Raw genomic sequence first — 19,840 nt, forward strand, 5'->3', positions numbered from 1 at the left:
CTTGGTGGAGTATCGAATCTTGTGGACCAGACCCATTGCAAGATGCTGTACTCTGTCGCCGACCCTAAGCCATGCCAGTCTGTCAAAGTGGGCAGGGGTGAGGTGGGTTCGGGGGGTGAGGCCAAGTAGGAGCCTGACCAGTTTGTTTTGGGAGGTCTGGAGCCTAGTTTTAAGGGCCTTTGAGGTGCTGTGGTACCAGGAGGTGCATGCATAGTCAAAGAAGCCTTGTACAAGGGCTCCTGTTAAGGTCTTCAAGGTGTTTTTGTCGACCAGTGAGGAGATCCTGTAAAGGAATCTTTGGTTGACTTTTTTGATTACGTTGGTGGCCATTTTATCACCGGAAAGATTAGCCTCCAGGATGGAACCTAGGTAGGTAATTTCATCTTTACGTGTGATAACATTGTCACCCACTCTAACCAAGAAGCCATTTGCCTTGCTGAGATTACTATTAGATCCAAAGAGAATGGATTCAGTTTTTCCCAGGTGTAAAGATAGTTTGTTATCAGCGAGCCAGGTGCAGATTCTACCGAGTTCAGAGCTGAGGGCATTTTCAACTTGCAGTTTGTCCCTGTCCGAGACCAGCAGTGCCGAGTCATCTGCGAACAGGAACAAGTTGCAGTCACAAGCTGAAGTCATGTCGTTAACATATACTAGGAACAGTAGAGGCCCTAGTATGCTTCCTTGTGGAACGCCACAGCTCACTGGGAGGGGGGGGAGACAGTGTTCCGTTCACTTCCACCATCTGTGCTCTCCCCTCCAGGTAGGATTGCATCCAGCTCACTGATGTGCTATCGAAACCAATTGCTTTTAGCTTGTTAACCAGTATGGAGTGGTTCACTGTGTCAAAAGCCTTTTGGAGGTCCAGCATGACCATGCCGCAGTATTTGCCAGCGTCCACCTCTTGTTTGATGTGGTCGCTCAAATAGAGAAGGCATGTGTCAGTCAAAGCTCAGTGGCCTTGTGGTTAGAGTGTCCGCCCTGAGACTGGGAGGTTGGGGTTCAATCCCCGGCCGGGTCATACCAAACACTCTAAAAATGGGACCCAGTGCCTCCCTGCTTGACACTCAGCATCAAGGGTTGGATTGGGGGTAAGTCCCTGCGACATACTAGCGTCATGTCCAGGGGGTGTACTTGTACATCAAGCTGCCTCACGCTACAGAAACAGGAGATAGGCTCCTGCCCTATGGGCCTCATGGCTCGGCAAGGCTACTTTGTCTGGTCGCTTGTTTTGGCCTCGTTTTCATAGACCTGGTTGCTTATTTCTCACACAAAATCAGTACATTCAAGTGCACCTGGCAGGACAAACATAACAATGCATAAAGTACAAATACGGTTCTCACATTGTGCCAAGTAAGCTCCACTGTTTGTTGTAATAGAGGCTATGCGCGTAACATCATCATCATACCCAGAAGTTATGCGGGAACGCCTACTGAGTGGAAAAAAACGACTTTCTGGCCTTGACAGCCCATACATCCAAACAGAAAAGTCCTATCTGATTGCATTAAACAACGTTAAACTATGTTAAACTCACTTTGCCACTCGATTTTCCATTCACTTTATGCATGCCCATATACCCTCTATTCAACGTTTCAATAACACACAGATCCCCATCATAGGAATTAATAACGATTCCTAATGAAGATCTGTGTGTGTGATCGAAACTGGCCAGTGTGCTGACGTTATTTTATATCTTTTATGGTTATAATGTCCAACTGCAAAACAAACAGATTACTGTTCCTCCATTAAAATCCTACTCATTACTTCCCAGATGTAGAAATCTCTACATGACTGTTTTTGATTGATTGATTGAAATATTTATTAACAGTTTGCAGAACATTACAGTACATTTCAAGCACAAACTCAATACAAAGACTGTTAACTGTGAGTGGACGACCCAATTAAGCATTACACTTGTTTACAAGAGGGTCCACCTTGTTCAACTGTGATCATGTCTTTCCTGATGGAATGTTTCCTAACGGTTTAAGGTTCATATATTTCATACGAGTGTTGCCTGGTGAGATAGACATCACTGCCTAGCCTGACGGTCTTTAGGTTTGTAGCATTCAGCAGAAAGTAAACGCTGGCGTCAAAGCTCTCTGTATGCAGGCCTTCCTTTGACAATGGAATGCATGCCTACGAATAGTCTATGACGCTTGTTCCAAACCAGCCGATGTGGCGTTTCTCATTCTACCTCAGGATTAGGACTCTGGCCGTCCGTCCGTCTTTCCTCAGAGGCCCGGCTATAGTGCTGCTTTCCCCTTGAACAAAGACGAGAAACTGAGTTTACGCTGTTAAAAAAAAAGAAAAGAAAAAAATAACATATCGTATCATTAAACGAACATTTAAACGTTTGTTTTTACACGCTATCTTTTCAAAACCTTTTTCAAAAAGTCCTCTTTGTTTTATCATTGTAATAGTTTTATATTTAAGTGAAGTTTTGCATTCTATCGTAAAGTATTATTTAGGCTACTTTATTGTTTATTTAATGAGGCCCCTTCGTTTGTAAATGGTAAATGGTAAATGGTGCATTTATATAGCGCCTTTATCCAAGGCGCTTTACATAGATTGTGCATTACATTCACCCATTCACACACACATTCATACACCGATTGCGGCGGAAGCCATGCAAGGTACCAACCAGCACATCGGGAGCAATTTGGGGTTCAGTGTCTTGCCCAAGGACACTTCGACATGTTGTAGACAGGAGGAGCCGGGATTCGAACCGCCGACCCATGGATCATTGGACGACCTGCTCTACCTCCTGAGCCACAGCCGCCCGTTTGTACACACGTCATTATAATCGTGTACGCCTACCCAGGGTCGGGGACTGCTACCGATCTCTTAGCTACCGTAGCCTACAGTATAGCTGGTACGATGCTTCAGATTTCCATTTCTGAAATCCACGTTAAAAATTGCACATTGTGCCTGTTAAATAAACTGTATAAACAATAACATATCATTGTAATAATGTAAATTATGTTTATTTTTGAGTGGTGCAAACCACTCCAAAAACCAGCTTTGTCTGTACCCGTGTCTGTACCTGTGTACCAGGTGTGTACCTGTACGTGGGGCCATGTACAGGTGAGCATGGTTGCTATGGTACGGCCACTGAGCCGACTTGGGGACCCAACACAAGGACAACACAAGAGACGGTCACGGCCACACAGCCAACTCAAGGTACGGCCACGGAGCCGACTTGGGGACCAAACGCAGCTCCTCCAAGGAAAACAAAGAAATGAACGGAGTTGAACGTGAATCCCCCCCACCGCCCACCCCTTTTTTTTCCCCTCACTGTATACGTTTCTTTTCCCTTTTTACCTCCTTTATGATGAATTCCTGTTCTGTCCTTTGTCTATATAGAAGTGTCTATTTGTACGTCTCTAAATGTTTTTGATGAATTGAACATTGTGGACCCTATTGGAAATAAGTGTAATGCTTAATTGGGTCGTCCACTCACAGTTAACAGCCTTTGTATTGAGTTTGTGCTTGAAATGTACTGTAATTCTGCAAACTGTTAATAAATTCTTCAATCAATCAATCAAAAGTCTGTCCCTCCATAAAAAATATAAAATAAAGGCGAAAGCCACAAAAAAAAAACATAAAAAAAAAAAAATTGCACATTGTGCCTGTTAAACTGTATAAACAATAACGTATCATTGTAATATGTAAATTATGTTTTCTTTTTTTAAAGGTGACTGCCATATACCTCCATACCAACTCCCTGTTATTGTATCAGAATGTTCTGAGTGGAGTTGTGTGCATAGGAATGAGCCGCCACACTTGGGGCGTTCATGGCTAATGGATTCACTGGGTGGTTCGGTAAATAGGACATGGCAGGCACACACAGTCCAGTGGCAGAAGCCATTGGATCTGAATAATGCATTGAAATACTAAATGACTTGCACTTTGAGTGAGGCTATACTGAGACGCCTTGCTTTGGAAAGGGTTGGTAGGCAACATGACCATGTTTTCCTTCTTTTGTAAGATTTCTCATTTATTTTGTACATCACAACTCTTGCACCTTTTTGTCTCACGTGCACCCAAACACAAACCTCACCGAAGTCTACAGTGTGATGACAGAAATATCCTTGACTGCTGTAATTGTCTCATTGGTATGCAAGAGAGATGTTCTGCACTGGGTGAAACTTGTGTTGTTTCTCATCACTTCCGTTATAGACGAATGCTGCTGTGTGATTCAGTTTTTCTCTGTGAATGACATCCATATCTCACTATCGATCTCTATATGTGTCTAATGTAGGGGAATTTGCCTCCCTGTCTCACACTTTGTGCACATCTGCATGCACAACAGAACATGTGCTTACCAGAGGGAGAGTGGGTGACATTTAGATTGTATCAGGCCACACGTTCTCACAAGGAGACATGTGCAGTATAGTCTGCCTGGGAGAAGTATTAAGAATTTCATATGAAAGCTAAAGCCCCGCATATTTCTGTAGTGTACGGTTTAGTCTCTGGATAAATGCGTACAGTATCAAACCCTATCTGCTTCTTTGTGTGTGGCGCTGGACGTTTTAGTTGGACTCGCTGTGCAGATGGGACAGATCTCTATGGGATTATCGTTCAAACGAAAACATAGACACACACACTGCTTGACAGTTAATTTTCACAAGTTTTAAATAGAAGTCTCCAAAGATATACATGCCGTCAGAAGTCATGAAAATAAGTCATAAAAGAGTTATTTATTTGGAGTCATTGAAGTTGAGCAGGAGTTAGAGGGGGGGGGGGGGGTAATGGGCAAGCGGAAAGTCCTCTGACACACTTTGGGCAAAGGCGCTGAATCGGATTATGGAAGAACTTGTCACACAGAAATTAGATTTTGTCTGTCTTTCTGTCTCTGTCCATCCATCCACTGGTTCCATCCACCCCCCCCCCCCCCCCCCCCCCCCCACCACCACCACTACCACTTCCATTTTTATATGGCAATAGCAAGAAGAAGGGTCGAAGACGGCTACGACGGCCGTGTTTAAAGCTCGTTTTGAAGTATCAGGGGGCAGGGACCAAAACATGCAAGACTGCTCTTCGACCTTTGAATTATATTCAGCACAGTCATAGGCCTATAGGCTGCTGTCAAACTGGTAGTTTATTGGTTCATATATGTTTTTGGATGAACAGAACAGAATGAATGGTTCTCTGTTTAGTACAATTCCTCCCCCGGGCTGCATTCAGTCTCCAGTGATGTCTGTCTGTCTGTCTGTCTGTCTGTCTGTCTGCCTGCCTGCCTGCCTGCCTGCCTGCCTGCCTGCCTGCCTGCCTGCCTGTCTGTCTGTCTGTCTGTCTGTCTGTCTGTCTGTCTGATGCCACATTCCCATCATGTCTGATGCCACACTCCCATCATGTCTGATGCCACATCCCCATCATGTCTGATGCCACATCCCCATCATGTCTGATGCCACATTCACATCATGTCTGATGCCACATCCCCATCATGTCTGATGCCACATCCCCATCATGTCTGATGCCACATCCCCATCATGTCTGATGCCACATCCCCATCATGTCTGATGCCACATTCCCATCATGTCTGATGCCACATTCACATCATGTCTGATGCCACATCCCCATCATGTCTGATGCCACATCCCCATCATGTCTGATGCCACATTCCCACCATGTCTGATGCCACATTCCCACCATGTCTGATGCCACATTCCCACCATGTCTGATGCCACATTCCCATCATGTCTGATGCCACATTCCCACCATGTCTGATGCCACATTCCCATCATGTCTGATGCCACATTCCCATCATGTCTGATGCCACATTCCCACCATGTCTGATGCCACATTCCCATCATGTCTGATGCCACATTCCCACCATGTCTGATGCCACATTCCCATCATGTCTGATGCCACATTCCCATCATGTCTGATGCCACATTCCCACCATGTCTGATGCCACATTCCCATCATGTCTGATGCCACATTCCCACCATGTCTGATGCCTCATTCCCATCATGTCTGATGCCACATTCCCATCATGTCTGATGCCACATTCCCATCATGTCTGATGCCACATTCCCATCATGTCTGATGCCACATTCCCACCATGTCTGATGCCACATTCCCATCATGTCTGATGCCACATTCCCATCATGTCTGATGCCACATTCCCATCATGTCTGATGCCACATTCCCATCATGTCTGATGCCACATTCCCATCATGTCTGATGCCACATTCCCATCATGTCTGATGCCACATTCCCATCATGTCTGATGCCTCATTCCCACCATGTCTGATGCCACATTCCCACCATGTCTGATGCCACATTCCCATCATGTCTGATGCCACATTCCCATCATGTCTGATGCCACATTCCCATCATGTCTGATGCCACATTCCCACCATGTCTGATGCCACATTCCCATCATGTCTGATGCCACATTCCCACCATGTCTGATGCCACATTCCCATCATGTCTGATGCCTCATTCCCATCATGTCTGATGCCACATTCCCATCATGTCTGATGCTCATAAATCTCTCCTGCCTGTAAACTGCGTCCATTCCATTATTCAGTCGTGGCAGGCAGTTCTCTGATGCTTAAATAACTGCTCCCCTAACCAGGCCCTTCCCCTCTTTCCCCTCTTTGCACATGGAAGATGGACTTTATTTAATTAGTGTGGTTGCCCTAAAGGGTATTAGTGAATAGAATTTCCCCATTGACATGAATGGGAAAATGCGATTTTTCGCATTTTCTCACATTCAAGTATTTTTTCCTCAGAGACTGTAAGCACTATAGTTACAAAACTTGGAGGGTAGGTTCATAATAATTACTAAAATTAATCAACTTATAATGTTATCGGTCGGCCTCATGGTGGCGCTATAACAGCCCACTTTATGTTTTGGCTTATAACTCTTGAACCGTAGGTCGTAAAATCAAAATTATTGGGTCATGACGCATCTCACCATATAGGCCACGCCCATTTGCGTCATGATAGATTTTCCGCCATTTTGAATTTTCTCCAAAACACACTTTTTGCTTCTCCTCCTACAGATTATGCCCAAATCTCACAAGAATTGGTACACATGATCTCTGGACTGTTCCGATGAAAACACCACAGGCGGAATTGTGATAGTGCGTATCGTTCGGCCGTAATCGGCTTCCGAAGTTAGTGGGAGGGGCCTATTTTACAAAGAATGCCACAAATCACGAACCAAACGTCCAATCAACTCCAAATTTGAATCAAATGTCGCGGGTGGTTTAATCAACCAAAAGCCTAAAGCAATTCCATTTTCATCCATAGGGGGCGCCACAAATGCGTTTGTCGCAAAAAACATGATTTTTGGGGGCATAAATCCCCTCCCCTCCCCTACTTACACATGATCACAGGGGTGACGCAACATTGTAATTGGCTGGCAATATTAGTGGGAGGGGCCTATGTAAGCGACTGCGGCAACCACACTTTGCACTTTTTCAAAATTGCAACCTTTCCAGTTTATATTCATATTTGAATAGAAAAGAGAGGTCGCACACGCGACGCATTGTGAGCTTGTAGATCAGCTATTTTCAAATGGTCGAAATGTATATAGGGTTGAAGTGGTTCTAATCAAAATGTAAATCTCCAAATTAACTAGTAACTAAAGTTTTCAAATAATTGTAGTGGAGTAAAAGTACAAATGTTGGCTCTGAGATGTAGTGGAGTAGATGTAAATGTATTGGAAATTGGAATACAGTCAAGTAAAGTAAAAATACCTCAAAATTGTACTTAAGTACAGTATTTGAGTAAATACTTAGTTACTTAGTTACTTTCCACCACTGGGTTAACGGCAGGAGGATGAGTTAACAAAACGTCAACAAAGAGAGAAGTATATGACCAAGCTGTCCGTCTGATGACAAAAAAGATTACGAAAGAAAGGAGAGGGAAGTATGACTAAGACACAGAAGTGGTCAATGTTATCCTCAACTTCATATTGACATCTGTTGTCCAGATCATATCTCACACCAGGGCTGCAGGGCTGAATCATTCAGGCCGCGGTAGTCAAGTCATACACCCAGCCAGGCCACCCTATCCCTATACCCACACGCATGTACGTTTGGATTACAACAGAGCCATAGAGTATAGACAGAGTTGCGACATTGAGGGGGCAGAAAACAGCCCGGTCACGTGGTTCATGTACTCGCGCGAGCCCTCGACTACAATAGATTCTGTAAACTTCCGGTGTCCCTATTCGCCAATAGAAGTCTATGTAGAAGAGGACTGGCCCCATGAAGTGAACGGAGTTGTCGTAACTCTGTCTATACTCTATGGGCTCTGGATTACAAGTAGGGCTGCACGATATGGACAAAATTTCATATCTCTGTATTTATGCCAAATATTGCGATATCGATACGATATACGATATTACCGTTGAAATTTCATATTCTGCATTTTAAGTGTTGCAACACTTATACATACACGTGTGGGGATTGAAAAACCATAAAACCTGCGTGATCTACTGTATGCTATCAAATTGTATGTTTATTCACGCAGCATAGTACTGTACTATGTAGCTCAGTGGCCTTGTGGTTAGAGTGTCCGCCCTGAGACTGGGAGGTCGGGGTTCGATCCCTGGCCGGGTCATACCAAAGACTCTTAAAAATGGGACCCAGTGCCTCCCTGCTTGACACTCAGCATCAAGGGTTGGATTGGGGGCAAGTCCCTGCGACATACTAGCGTCATGTCCAGGGGGTGTACTTGTACATCAAGCTGCCTCACGCTACAGAAACAGGAGATAGGCTCCTGCCCTATGGGCCTCATGGCTCGGCAAGGCTACTTACTTTTTTATAGTACTGTACAGTATATGAATGATACATTCTCTGGCTGGTTTTAGTTTCTACCCTTCTAAGGACTAGCTGAGACCCCAACTTTGAGAACCAATGGTGTAGTGACGGGCGGGAACCCCTTTTGGTGTTTTAAGAATTATGTTATACTTTAGCTATTGAAAAATCGAGAAAATGTGGTGCAAATCTTTGAATATATATTCTGTCAGAGCGATTGTTTTTAACTCAATCTTTGCTTCATGGGGGATCCCTGGAACAACATATTTTCAGATGGGGGTCGGCGGCCAATTACATATATTTTTGGGGTCCTTGACATGAAAAACTTTAAGAACGACTGACATAGAAACATAGGCTTTTCAGAAAACTGTCAGGATTTAGAAGACATTTGCAGAAACGTCTTCAGGTCTAAATTGGTTAAGAGCGTACCGGACCGCATCTCCATGATATGATCTACTGCACCACGGATATGTCAACATGAAGTCGAAATGAGTCATAGTTCTCTCTTTTTGTATCTTTTTGTCATCAGTTTCCTCCTTTTAAGTGAAAGAAAAGTAGTGTCAAAATATCTTTTGTATATTCGGTTTCAAAACAGGCCGTATGCGGGTACACTATAGTAGCTTTTCGTGCTGGGGCCCTTTACTTTAGAATCATATGATAGACTGACTGATCAGCTGGTTATGTTCTTTCACCACTTTATTATTTGTATATGAAACAATACATAACATTATTAATTGTACTTAAGTACAGTATTTGAGTAAATGTACTTAGTTACTTTCCACCACTGGGTTAACGGCAGGAGGATGAGTTAACAAAACGTCAACAAAGAGAAGTATATGACCAAGCTGTCCGTCTGATGACAAAAAAGATTACGAAAGAAAGGAGAGAGAAGTATGACTAAGACACAGAAGTGGTCAATGTTATCCTCAACTTCATATTGACATCTGTTTTCCAGATCATATCTTTTCAGAAAACTGTCAGGATTTAGAAGACATTTGCAGAAACGTCTTCAGGTCTAAATTGGTTAAGAGCGTACCGGACCGCATCTCCATGATATGATCTACTGCACCACGGATATGTCAACATGAAGTCGAAATGAGTCATAGTTCTCTCTTTTTGTATCTTTTTGTCATCCGTTTCCTCCTTTAAGTGAAAGAAAAGTAGTGTCAAAATATCTTTTGTATATTCGGTTTCAAAACAGGCCGTGTGCGTACACTATAGTAGCTTTTCGTGCTGGGGCCCTTTACTTTAGAATCATATGATAGACTGACTGATCAGCTGGTTATGTTCTTTCACCACTTTAGTATTTGTATATGTAACAATACATAACATTATTAATTGTACTTAAGTACAGTATTTGAGTAAATGTACTTAACTAAGTACATGAGATGCCGCTATGAGAGCCGCTATAATTAAGATTTCTTGGGTGAATGCCTCTGACTTAATTGGCCTAATTTTCTACAGTGCCACCCTGCTCTTTGGGCCCTGCAGGGCTTGTGCCCAGAATTTCCCATTCAGGAATCCAGCTCTGATGCATCCCCAAAGCTAGTTAGTGCAACGAGACTATTGTAATTGTAACACTTTATTATTAGTAAAGGGCAACCAGACTATTGTAATTGGAACACTTTATTAGTGTGGTTGCCCTTTTTTTTTCTGGAGTAGTCTTTTTTTCCGATAAATACCAACGGCAAAATTTTGATAGTGCGTATCGTTCGGCCGTAATCGGCTTCCGAAGTTAGTGGGAGGGGCCTACTTTACAAAAAATGCCAATCAACCAAGTTCCAAAAGCAATTCTATTTTCATCCATAGGGGGCACCGCAAATGCCAAAAATGTAACCGTATGGTGCAAAAACATGATTTTTGGGGGATAAATCCCCTCCGAATTACTTACGCATGATCGCAGGGGTGACGTGACATTGTAATTGGCTGGCAATATCAGTGGGAGGGGCATATGTAAGCCATTGCGGCAACCACACTTTGCAATTTTTTTAAATTGCGACCTTTCTAGTTCCACCTGTGCTGACATTTTAAACTATGTTGCTTCAAAAAAAAAAAAAAAAAAAAAAACGTAGTGTGTGCTATAAAGTTATTGGTGTAAATTGAGACACTCTTTACCATCTGTACCAAACCAGAGCCACACACTAGCGCTAGACTCCCAGAACACTGTATACACTCTCAGGGTGGATGTTTTATCACCACAGACACCAATAGATGTATGAGGGCTTTTATTATTCTATCGGATATTGGTTTATAAAACAAAATATATCAGTATCAGACTGGTGACGTCGTAACAAACAGCGTTGTATTTTTGTGGGGCGCTAGCCCCTCCTATGTCCAGCTTTGAGGGTCGGCGTAAACACAAACATCGAAGACAAAAGTGTGTAAACTCAAACATCGAAGACAAAAGTGTGTAAACTCAAACATCGAAGACAAAAGTGTGTAAACACAAACATTGAATACAAAATATTTTTTTTACATGTTTGTTACTAATGTAACTAATGTAATGTTCTGTTACTAATGTTAAGTTACTAATGTTGCTCTGGAGAGGAATGTCTGGAGCTCTCTGGTGGAGCTGTTGCCCCCGCGACCCGACTACAGATAAGCGGTTGAAGATGGATGGATGTTCTGTTACCACAGGAGCAGAGCAATTTGACATTACATTACAGATACCTGCTTGTGGGCTGTGTTCTGTTCTCCCCCAATCCCCAACCCCAGGCCAGGACCTCTCCTCGTCATCAACCCATCCCATCCTATCCGCTGCCCCGCAGCCATGGGTCCCAACATTTTTTCCAGGGGCTGTTATGCAACATACCGGATACGCTTATGACAGGTGCAACAGCCTAGTTAAGTATTGATGTGTCTTGTGTATACGCTGGGATGGGCATACTGAAGACAGTTTTCCTCTGCTATCGTTTGATAGCATCCATCTCTTTCTCTCACACACACATGAGCGCGCACGCACGCACGCACGCACGCATGCACGCACGCACACTAAACTCTCGCTCAGGATACCCAGATCATGCCATGATGACCCAATCTGCCAGCACAGCAGTCTATCCTCGACACATCCAGACTCCATGTGCCCCCCCCCCCCCCCCCTCCCTCCACCACCCCACCCTTTGTCATCTGTGCGCGCGTGCAGCTTGTAGTTGTGATATTTCTCATAATGTTCTCCTCGGATGCAGCAGGATCATAAGTTAGCCGTCCTGAATTATGTGCCATCTTATCTCATCCATTCCAGGAGGCAGTAGGCGTGTGCAAACCTGTCTGTGTAACACAATATATAGAGCGATGCACTGCCATAGCACAGGACACAAAATCAAACGGAAAGTGATGGAGCTCCTTTAGCCGTGAGTAAATACTCCGTCTCGTGTTTGACGGTGGCAGTTTGTGTCAACAGCAGCAGCCCGTCGTCTGATGATGATGGATAAAGGTGTCCCACAGGTGGGTCCACTGAAACACCATCCATTGTGTTTCGTCATCACAGATTGTCAGGAAAACCTTGTAGTCCAGTAATAATTCGGCCATATCCACTTGCCCAAATGTGCTGACCTCATCACATTTGTGATGACGGCTATGGCCGCTTTTAGCCCAATGAGTTTTCTTATGCAATGCTTGGAATGGATTCAGCATCATGAAAACCCCCTAGTTTGACATGTCACATGCTACTTAAAGCAAAAGGAAATCGAGAAAATATTTGCTTTATATAGGATGTTAATGGTGGCCAAACTTTCCCCTCAGACAATTCCAGGCAACTTTTTTCCTGCTATTCAGGATACAGTATAATCAGCTGAGTGTGTTTTTTTTTGCAATTAGTTAGAGGTTGATTCTGTATTTTCCATAGATTTCCTGTATTATTGGTTGCTGCATCACACAGCCTCATCATGTCATCTGACTTGCCTTATTATTGAACACATTTATTTTTATTTTTTTGTGGCTTTAGGCTTAGCCTTTATTTTATATATATATATATTTTTTTATGGAGGGACAGACAGTAGGCTGACAGGAAATGGGGAGAAAGATGGGGGGAAGACATGCAGTAAAGGCCGTCGGGATCGGGAGTCGAACCCGCAGCACACTGCCAGACTGGATTACCAGCCAAGGTGCCTGGACCACTGAGCCATGGCCCAGGCCTATTGAACACATTTTAACCACTTCGACCCTGCTGTGTGCTTCGTTGAGTCCCCCCCCCCCCACCCCCCGCCCCATGTCTGTACTTGATCTGCTCCTTGACCCCCCCACCCATATATTTTTTTCCTGTTCTTTTTTCACCTAAACATCATCATTGATGTTCATTGCAATGCCATTGGTCATGATATTTGCATATAAATACCCCCCACAGAGGCTGAAATTCACACAACTTCAAAATCTCTGGAATTTTGAACATATGACCTTTGACCTTTAACCCTGCTAAATGTAAGTAAAATGCCTGTAATATATGTATTTTTGTGATCAGTAGAATGTTTTATTTATTATTGTGAAAGATATCCCCACATGTAAATTATTCATTTATTATTATTATTTTAATAATTATTATAAATGTGCATAAAATGTTTTCTTTTTCTTTACATAATTTCCTCTACAAAGTACTAGTAGTACAAGTAGCAGTAAGGTTGAAATCTCTTTTTTGCAAGTAGAAATACATTCGGGTCTTTTTAAAGCAGCATGCTGCTAGTCATAAAGGAGTCAAACCCCCTGTTTTGAGTTGTGTGTCTGGGCAAAGAAATGAGGGGAGAATGCGGGCTGCAGGGGAAAGTAGTGTTCTTCATCACTTAAAAGGAGGCAGTGGCTGTCATTAATATTTCAATCCTATGGCCCTCCCTCTGGCGTCTCTCCTTACAGTCCCCACTGGGAAGATGTCTGGTCAGGATGTTCAAAATGTTTGCAGTCGGTGATACTGTGTTCGTCAGCATACACTACAAGATGGAAGACTTGAGCGAGTTACTGCATGCACAGCAGTAACTCGCCTATACTTTTGCAACGGCAAAAGTATAGGCGATCTGAATGAGGAAACGCAGCGCTCTCGTCGGGAGGAGGGGAGCACAAATATCCTACGAGTAGGGCAACGAAATGGTCAGCGACGTCCCTGTGACAGAGCAGCCTCTGTCACAGTAATGTATGCTGTTCAACAATACACATTCATTGTGTTTATGCTGTATTGTATGTTGACATTTGGATTCTCAGTCCCACAGAAGGTGCACATTCTGCTGTGACATGTGAATCTACATACCTGTGTTTATCTATGCAGATGCTGTAATTGGGACGCTGCCTTGATTGCCTGAAGAGAGCTCTGATTGATTGCTTTAGGGGGAGCGTCTTGTGTGTTGCTAAATGCATTGTGATTTGCTGACTGCTTAGCCAGGGGTGGAGTCAGGAGTCTATATAAAGGGGAAATGGTTCAGTAGAGAGGAGGCTGCCATGGGGAGAGGTTGACTCCAGTACTCTGTTAAGTTATGTTGAGTTATGTTCTTTGAGTTATTTTCTTCACTTATTTCACTTATGTTGTCCAGGCCTGGAACTTATTAAACTTATCTTTCACCTGCAAGTCTGCCTCATGTCCATTATGTCATTTTTAATGTTGTATTACTGACAAATAGCCGATCTACAATCCCACTTGGTAACAGTCCCTGCACAGCTTCTTATATCCAATATGCAGTATGAAGGGTGTGTTGAGATTGAATGCGCCATTCTCATGAACACTTATGTTGGAGTGGATTCAAAGTGAATGCACCAGAACCTGGTTAAGATCCTTGCTGTCGGGTGGAAACTTTGTATTTCCAAAACCATACACCGCACACCTGATGAAGACCTAAACTTTAAGGGTCGAAACGTTGAATTTTTTGCCATTAAATGAAGTCTCTTGTGGATCTCTATAGAAACGAGTGTGCAGCTGTTTCTTCTTCCTCTTTGATGTTTGCCTTGATGCCTTGACATCCAGCACCTGGCCTAAATACAAGCACGCAAGAGATGTGCAGTTTGTGCACACACTCCTCTCCGTGAACAAACCTGTACACTTCACACACGTGTGTGTGAAGTGACTGGTGCTTTTTCCTCATGATGACTGTCTGATGAGATGTCACGGGGGAGGATAAATAGACATATTAGACTTAAAATATTTCAAATTATATTTTAAAGTCTGTGTAAGGAGATTACGAGAACACAGACGCCAGGAGCTTCACAGGTCACGGTGAGCATGCAATGACTGCCTTGACTTGATCTACTGCATTAAGGCATTTGACTGTGATATTGTGATGTCATATTCTTATTTGGATCCGGTGAATAAAATCACATCTTGGCCCTGCAGCCACGGCCCCTCTTCCCATTGGCTGGTCATTCTGGAGTGCACCTCTTCTAAATTTACACCTTGTTGCTATGAAGGCAGTATCTGTCAGCATTACTAATGTAGGTGATTAAACTTCAGCAATAACACCATCCTTCCGTCGCTTAATTCCCTCGATAATCACCGGAGAGCCCATTCCGGGGCCCAGTATATGATCTCAAGGGGAGGAATTGCAGTTTCTCTTATAAAGCCAAAGTCATCTGAGGTGGAATCTTCATAATCCTGTCTGGATCACAATGCTGACAAATCTCCTCTAAGGTCACATTTGATGGCTTCGTTCAACAGCCTATAAGGGTTGGGAGGCTCTATATGGACTCTCTATGCATTATAATCTTACATTGAGATGTACAGACTGGGGACTGATCATTGCCGGTCTCCTTGTTTGAAACCAAACACCTCGGAATCAATCAAAGGGAACTCCTCTGACAAACTGAGACATATATCCATTCAAGTAAATGAACGTATCCATCTGTAACTCAGGGTCCATTTGGTTACATTTGTACCATTCGGAGAGTTAATTACCACTGAGGATTGTATTGTTTATAGCTCTCGGTACCCTAACCCTTCATGATGTTGCATAGTGTCGGTGGGTATGGCATGGGCGCTTTGGGAGCAGGGAATACTTCTCCAAAAATAACAAGTGCTCTTGACCGTTTCAATGTGGGCCACCTTGTCAGATACCCCTGTTCCGTACGGTCGGGGACTATGTGGCTGGTCGGCCATTTGCACCTCGATTTCCAGGTCAATGCATTTTGACTGCATGGGTCGAAAACTCACCCTCAGGGGGAAAGGTTCACACACGGTCCAAGGATCAAAGCTCATGTCTGGCGAGGTCATCTTTTTGTACTGAATGTACTGTTTGGTGAATAAAACCATGTAAATTTCAATAATGTTCCCCAATAAACTGGTCGCTCCTGATGCAAGTTATTATTGCCTGAACAAGGCATAGAAGACAGCATTTTGAGTGGTGTCTCTTCGTTATTCTTTTTGTTGTACAGAGTACCACAGACGAAAAACAGTCTAAGTCCAAATCTCATTATGACCCCTCCACGAAAAGGCCTCGTTGTCCTGAACCCTTATCTATAATTTATACATTATGGATCAATAGTGTGGACTTAGACTGTTATTCGTCTGTGGTATTGTTCCTGCAGGCGTATCTGCTCTCTCCTCCGTTAAATAATGCATAGGGATGGTGAAACTTTAATTTTCAAGTTGAATGCATTCGGACTAAGTATGGTGTGCATTTCTGTCTGTCCCCTCGCACATCCAGGTCACTCTCCTCTGTGCTGCAAACAAAGCAGAACTATTTATACACTTAAAACTTGATAGCTCGTCATGCACAAAATGACAGTCGATACTAGCATCAAATACCTCGTCTGAAATTCTATGCTTTGGGAGGACTGTGGCATTTGGGGTAACATTTAAGAGACCTGTCTAATTATTATCAATGCTGTAATGAGGCTGTGTGGTTTTCAAGGTTTGCAATGTTTAGTGTTTTGTCTTGTCCATGTATATAGTATGTAATTTGTTTTGTCTTATTGTTTACATGTACAATAATGATTGTGAGATGTATCTGTGTTGGGAGCCCCTCGAAAATGAGATGGTACATCTCAAGGGGTCTTTTTCCTAATAAAGAAACTTGAATCATTATGAGTACGGGTGTGTTTCAAAACCAATCCACTCACCAAATTCAAATGTATTACTCCTATTACTACAAAATTAGTTTCTTATGCCAGCCAGCCCTTGGCCTTTTTGACAGTTTCATTTATTGTTTTCTTATCCCCCCCAACAGCATAAAATTGATGGCAGTAAAGTTGGGTTTATAATTAATTTGAAATTTACATTGCATCGTCATTATCAAAATCTGCTTTGTTTTACTTGACAAACTGAAAGTCATAGGCCTATGCTGCGTGTGTGACACTATATTTACTGTTGCCTCAACCAGGTTAAAACACAAGCCTACCTTGACATTTTGAGGGTGGCTTGTGCCGCATGCTTGCATGGCAGACTCCCAGCTGAGGTGGATCCCAGCTGGCAATCTATGTAGGGCGCTAAGCCCTCTTCTGCTCACCTCAAGGACTCTGCTGCATGCTTTACACCTGCCTAGTAGATGATGGTTCACTGCAAGGTGCTCCAATCCTGCATTATTTTACCTAATGCACTCCATTTGAGTCAAGGTGGTGCTTAGTCAAACCAAATAATCACACAAGAACAGACAAAACTAGAAAAAGTGCCCCTCGGGGCACAGGTCTCCACCAGGGCAGGTCAGGTTGTGGCCTCCTGGTGGCTCTATAATAGGCCAATGTGAAAAGGGTGGCATTTCTTCATATGCCTTTGATGGCAATTGGATGATTTGAGGCATTTTGTTCCAGAAATGTGTTTTGCAAAAATCAACCTGTTGGTGGCGCTATAACAGGCCAATGTGAAAAGGGTGGGATATATTCCTCAGCCTAGTAAGACAATGTGTGAAAGATTTCACGTAAATTGCATGCTGCGTTCATGATTTGAGGCTTTTGTTCAAAACGGGGCAATCTTGCAAACTGTGAAAGCCAATTATAGCCAATTAGGATGGAATATGAAATATCGGACAGATCCGACTTTTGGACAGAATCTGGAGGAGTAATATCAAAAAATGTGTTTTACAAATGTCGGCCTCCTGGTGGCGCTATAAAAGGCAGATGCGGAAAATGCAGGTCAAAGGTTTGTCCTTGGCCTCTAGGGAGTGTGCATGCAACGTTTCACGCAGATCGGTGCAGTTTTAGGTAAGAAATGTGAAAAGCTGCCTCATGGTGGCGCTATAACAGGCCGTTCTGGAAAATGTGGGGCAGAGGTTCATCGTTGGCATCCAGGGAGTGTGTGTGCAAAGTTTGGCATCAACCGGGTTAACGGTGCCGGAGATTAGCTGGTAACAGACGGACGGAAGGACGGACACACACACACACACACACACACACACACACACACGGACGGACGGAGTGCAAAACATACTCTCTCCCCATGCCTTCGGCCTGGTGGAGACAAAAATGTTTCAGCTCCCAAATTTCAGTTAACTTTTATGTGTATTATGAACCGATGTACGCCATTGCTAACAATTTCTTAATGTCAATACAATTGAGCGGTGGTGGTTCAGGGGTAGAGTAGCTGGATGGTAACCGCAAGGTTGCCAGTTCGAACCCAGGTTCCCCCAGAGTTAGTGTCGAAGTGTCCTTGAGCAAGACTCTGAACCCCTAATTGCTCCTGATGTGCTGGTTGGTGCCTTGCATGGATTCCGCCGCCATCGGTGTATGAATGTGTGTGTGAATGGGTGAATGTATAATGCACAATCTATGTAAAGCGCCTTGGATAAAGGTGCTATATAAATGCACCATTTACCATTGATGATTTGCATTGCAAAACGATTTTACATTGATACAAGTCACACTATACCAGACTGTATATGTTGCTGTTTGTATATCAATGTAGCCTAGTTGTATCATTGGAATTAAAAAAATAATACATTGATACAATTACTGTATTGTTACAGCCCTAAATAAATTGCCATGGGTTTTGCCAGATTACCGCAATTTATTTTTAAATTAATTTCCTCTGAGATTATTAGAAACGTATTAGAAAAAGTAAAAAGGTCTCAGGTATCAGATAAAATCTTTTTCATTATGAAGATGTTTACAAGCTTCATTTGAACCGGGCCCGACATCTTCGTCCAATGTAATGAACTGCGAGAAAATTTAATTAAATCATCCCATGTGGTTTTATCAGTAGTGTTTTCACTGACGTTGTCCAATTTAATAACAATATACAGCATTGTGATGACTCATGCTAATGTGGGTAACATTCATAATTAATGTGAAAATAGAGAGCCTGCCATTTTGATCTAGAGGGTGGGTATGGTTCAGATCTATTTATAGACAGGCTCACTTAAAATGTTACAATGATGCTCCACATACAAAGAGAAAGCAATGCTTGACAACCAGCGCTGCCACTTACAATGTTGACAATGTCGTCAGAAACCTTCTCTCTCCATATTTCATACTTTTGTTTTGTCATAAATGAATGCCCGATATGCTTTGTCATGTGACAAAAACAAGCGAAAGTCTCCCATCTACAATTTCACACTATCGAGTAGATCCACTATTTCTGCTCTTTTTTAAAGTTATTAAAAGGATCCCTGGCTAATGAGACAAATATGCCTTAAAATATTATACTTGCCCTCTAAAACTAAAATAAAAACACCTTAAATATTGTATTTCTTTCATAAATAAAGAATCTTTCAGTCAATAGGGACTGCTCCCGTCGCAAGTTGATGATGTCATATGCCCATGTGTGGTCTATCCCTATGGAATTATGGAATACACATGCTAATACAAAACAACGTAATACTTCCTAAAGTTAATAGCATCGTTAATAGAGCATCGAAGCAATATTTAAAATATATATAGTCGAAAATAAATGTAAAACGTTACGGCCCCCTCACGCATTAGAACAGCGGTGCCCAAAAGGTAGATTGTGATCTACCAGATCACAAAAGATCTAAGGAATTAAGGTGACTTGATTGATTGACATCAAAAAGGGCCTGTCGGCTCACATGCGTGAGGATGGCCATGATTTTTCCCTTACCTTTTTCATTCATTATGTGTTTAATGTTTATTTTATTTGAAAGTGAAATATCCTTTGAACAATAGCTTGTGACTAAACAAATTGTTGGGCCTGCCTTAGCCTCGGTCCC

This window comes from Electrona antarctica (assembly GCF_951216825.1).
Source record: "Electrona antarctica genome assembly, chromosome: 23".
NCBI lineage: Eukaryota > Metazoa > Chordata > Actinopteri > Myctophiformes > Myctophidae > Electrona > Electrona antarctica.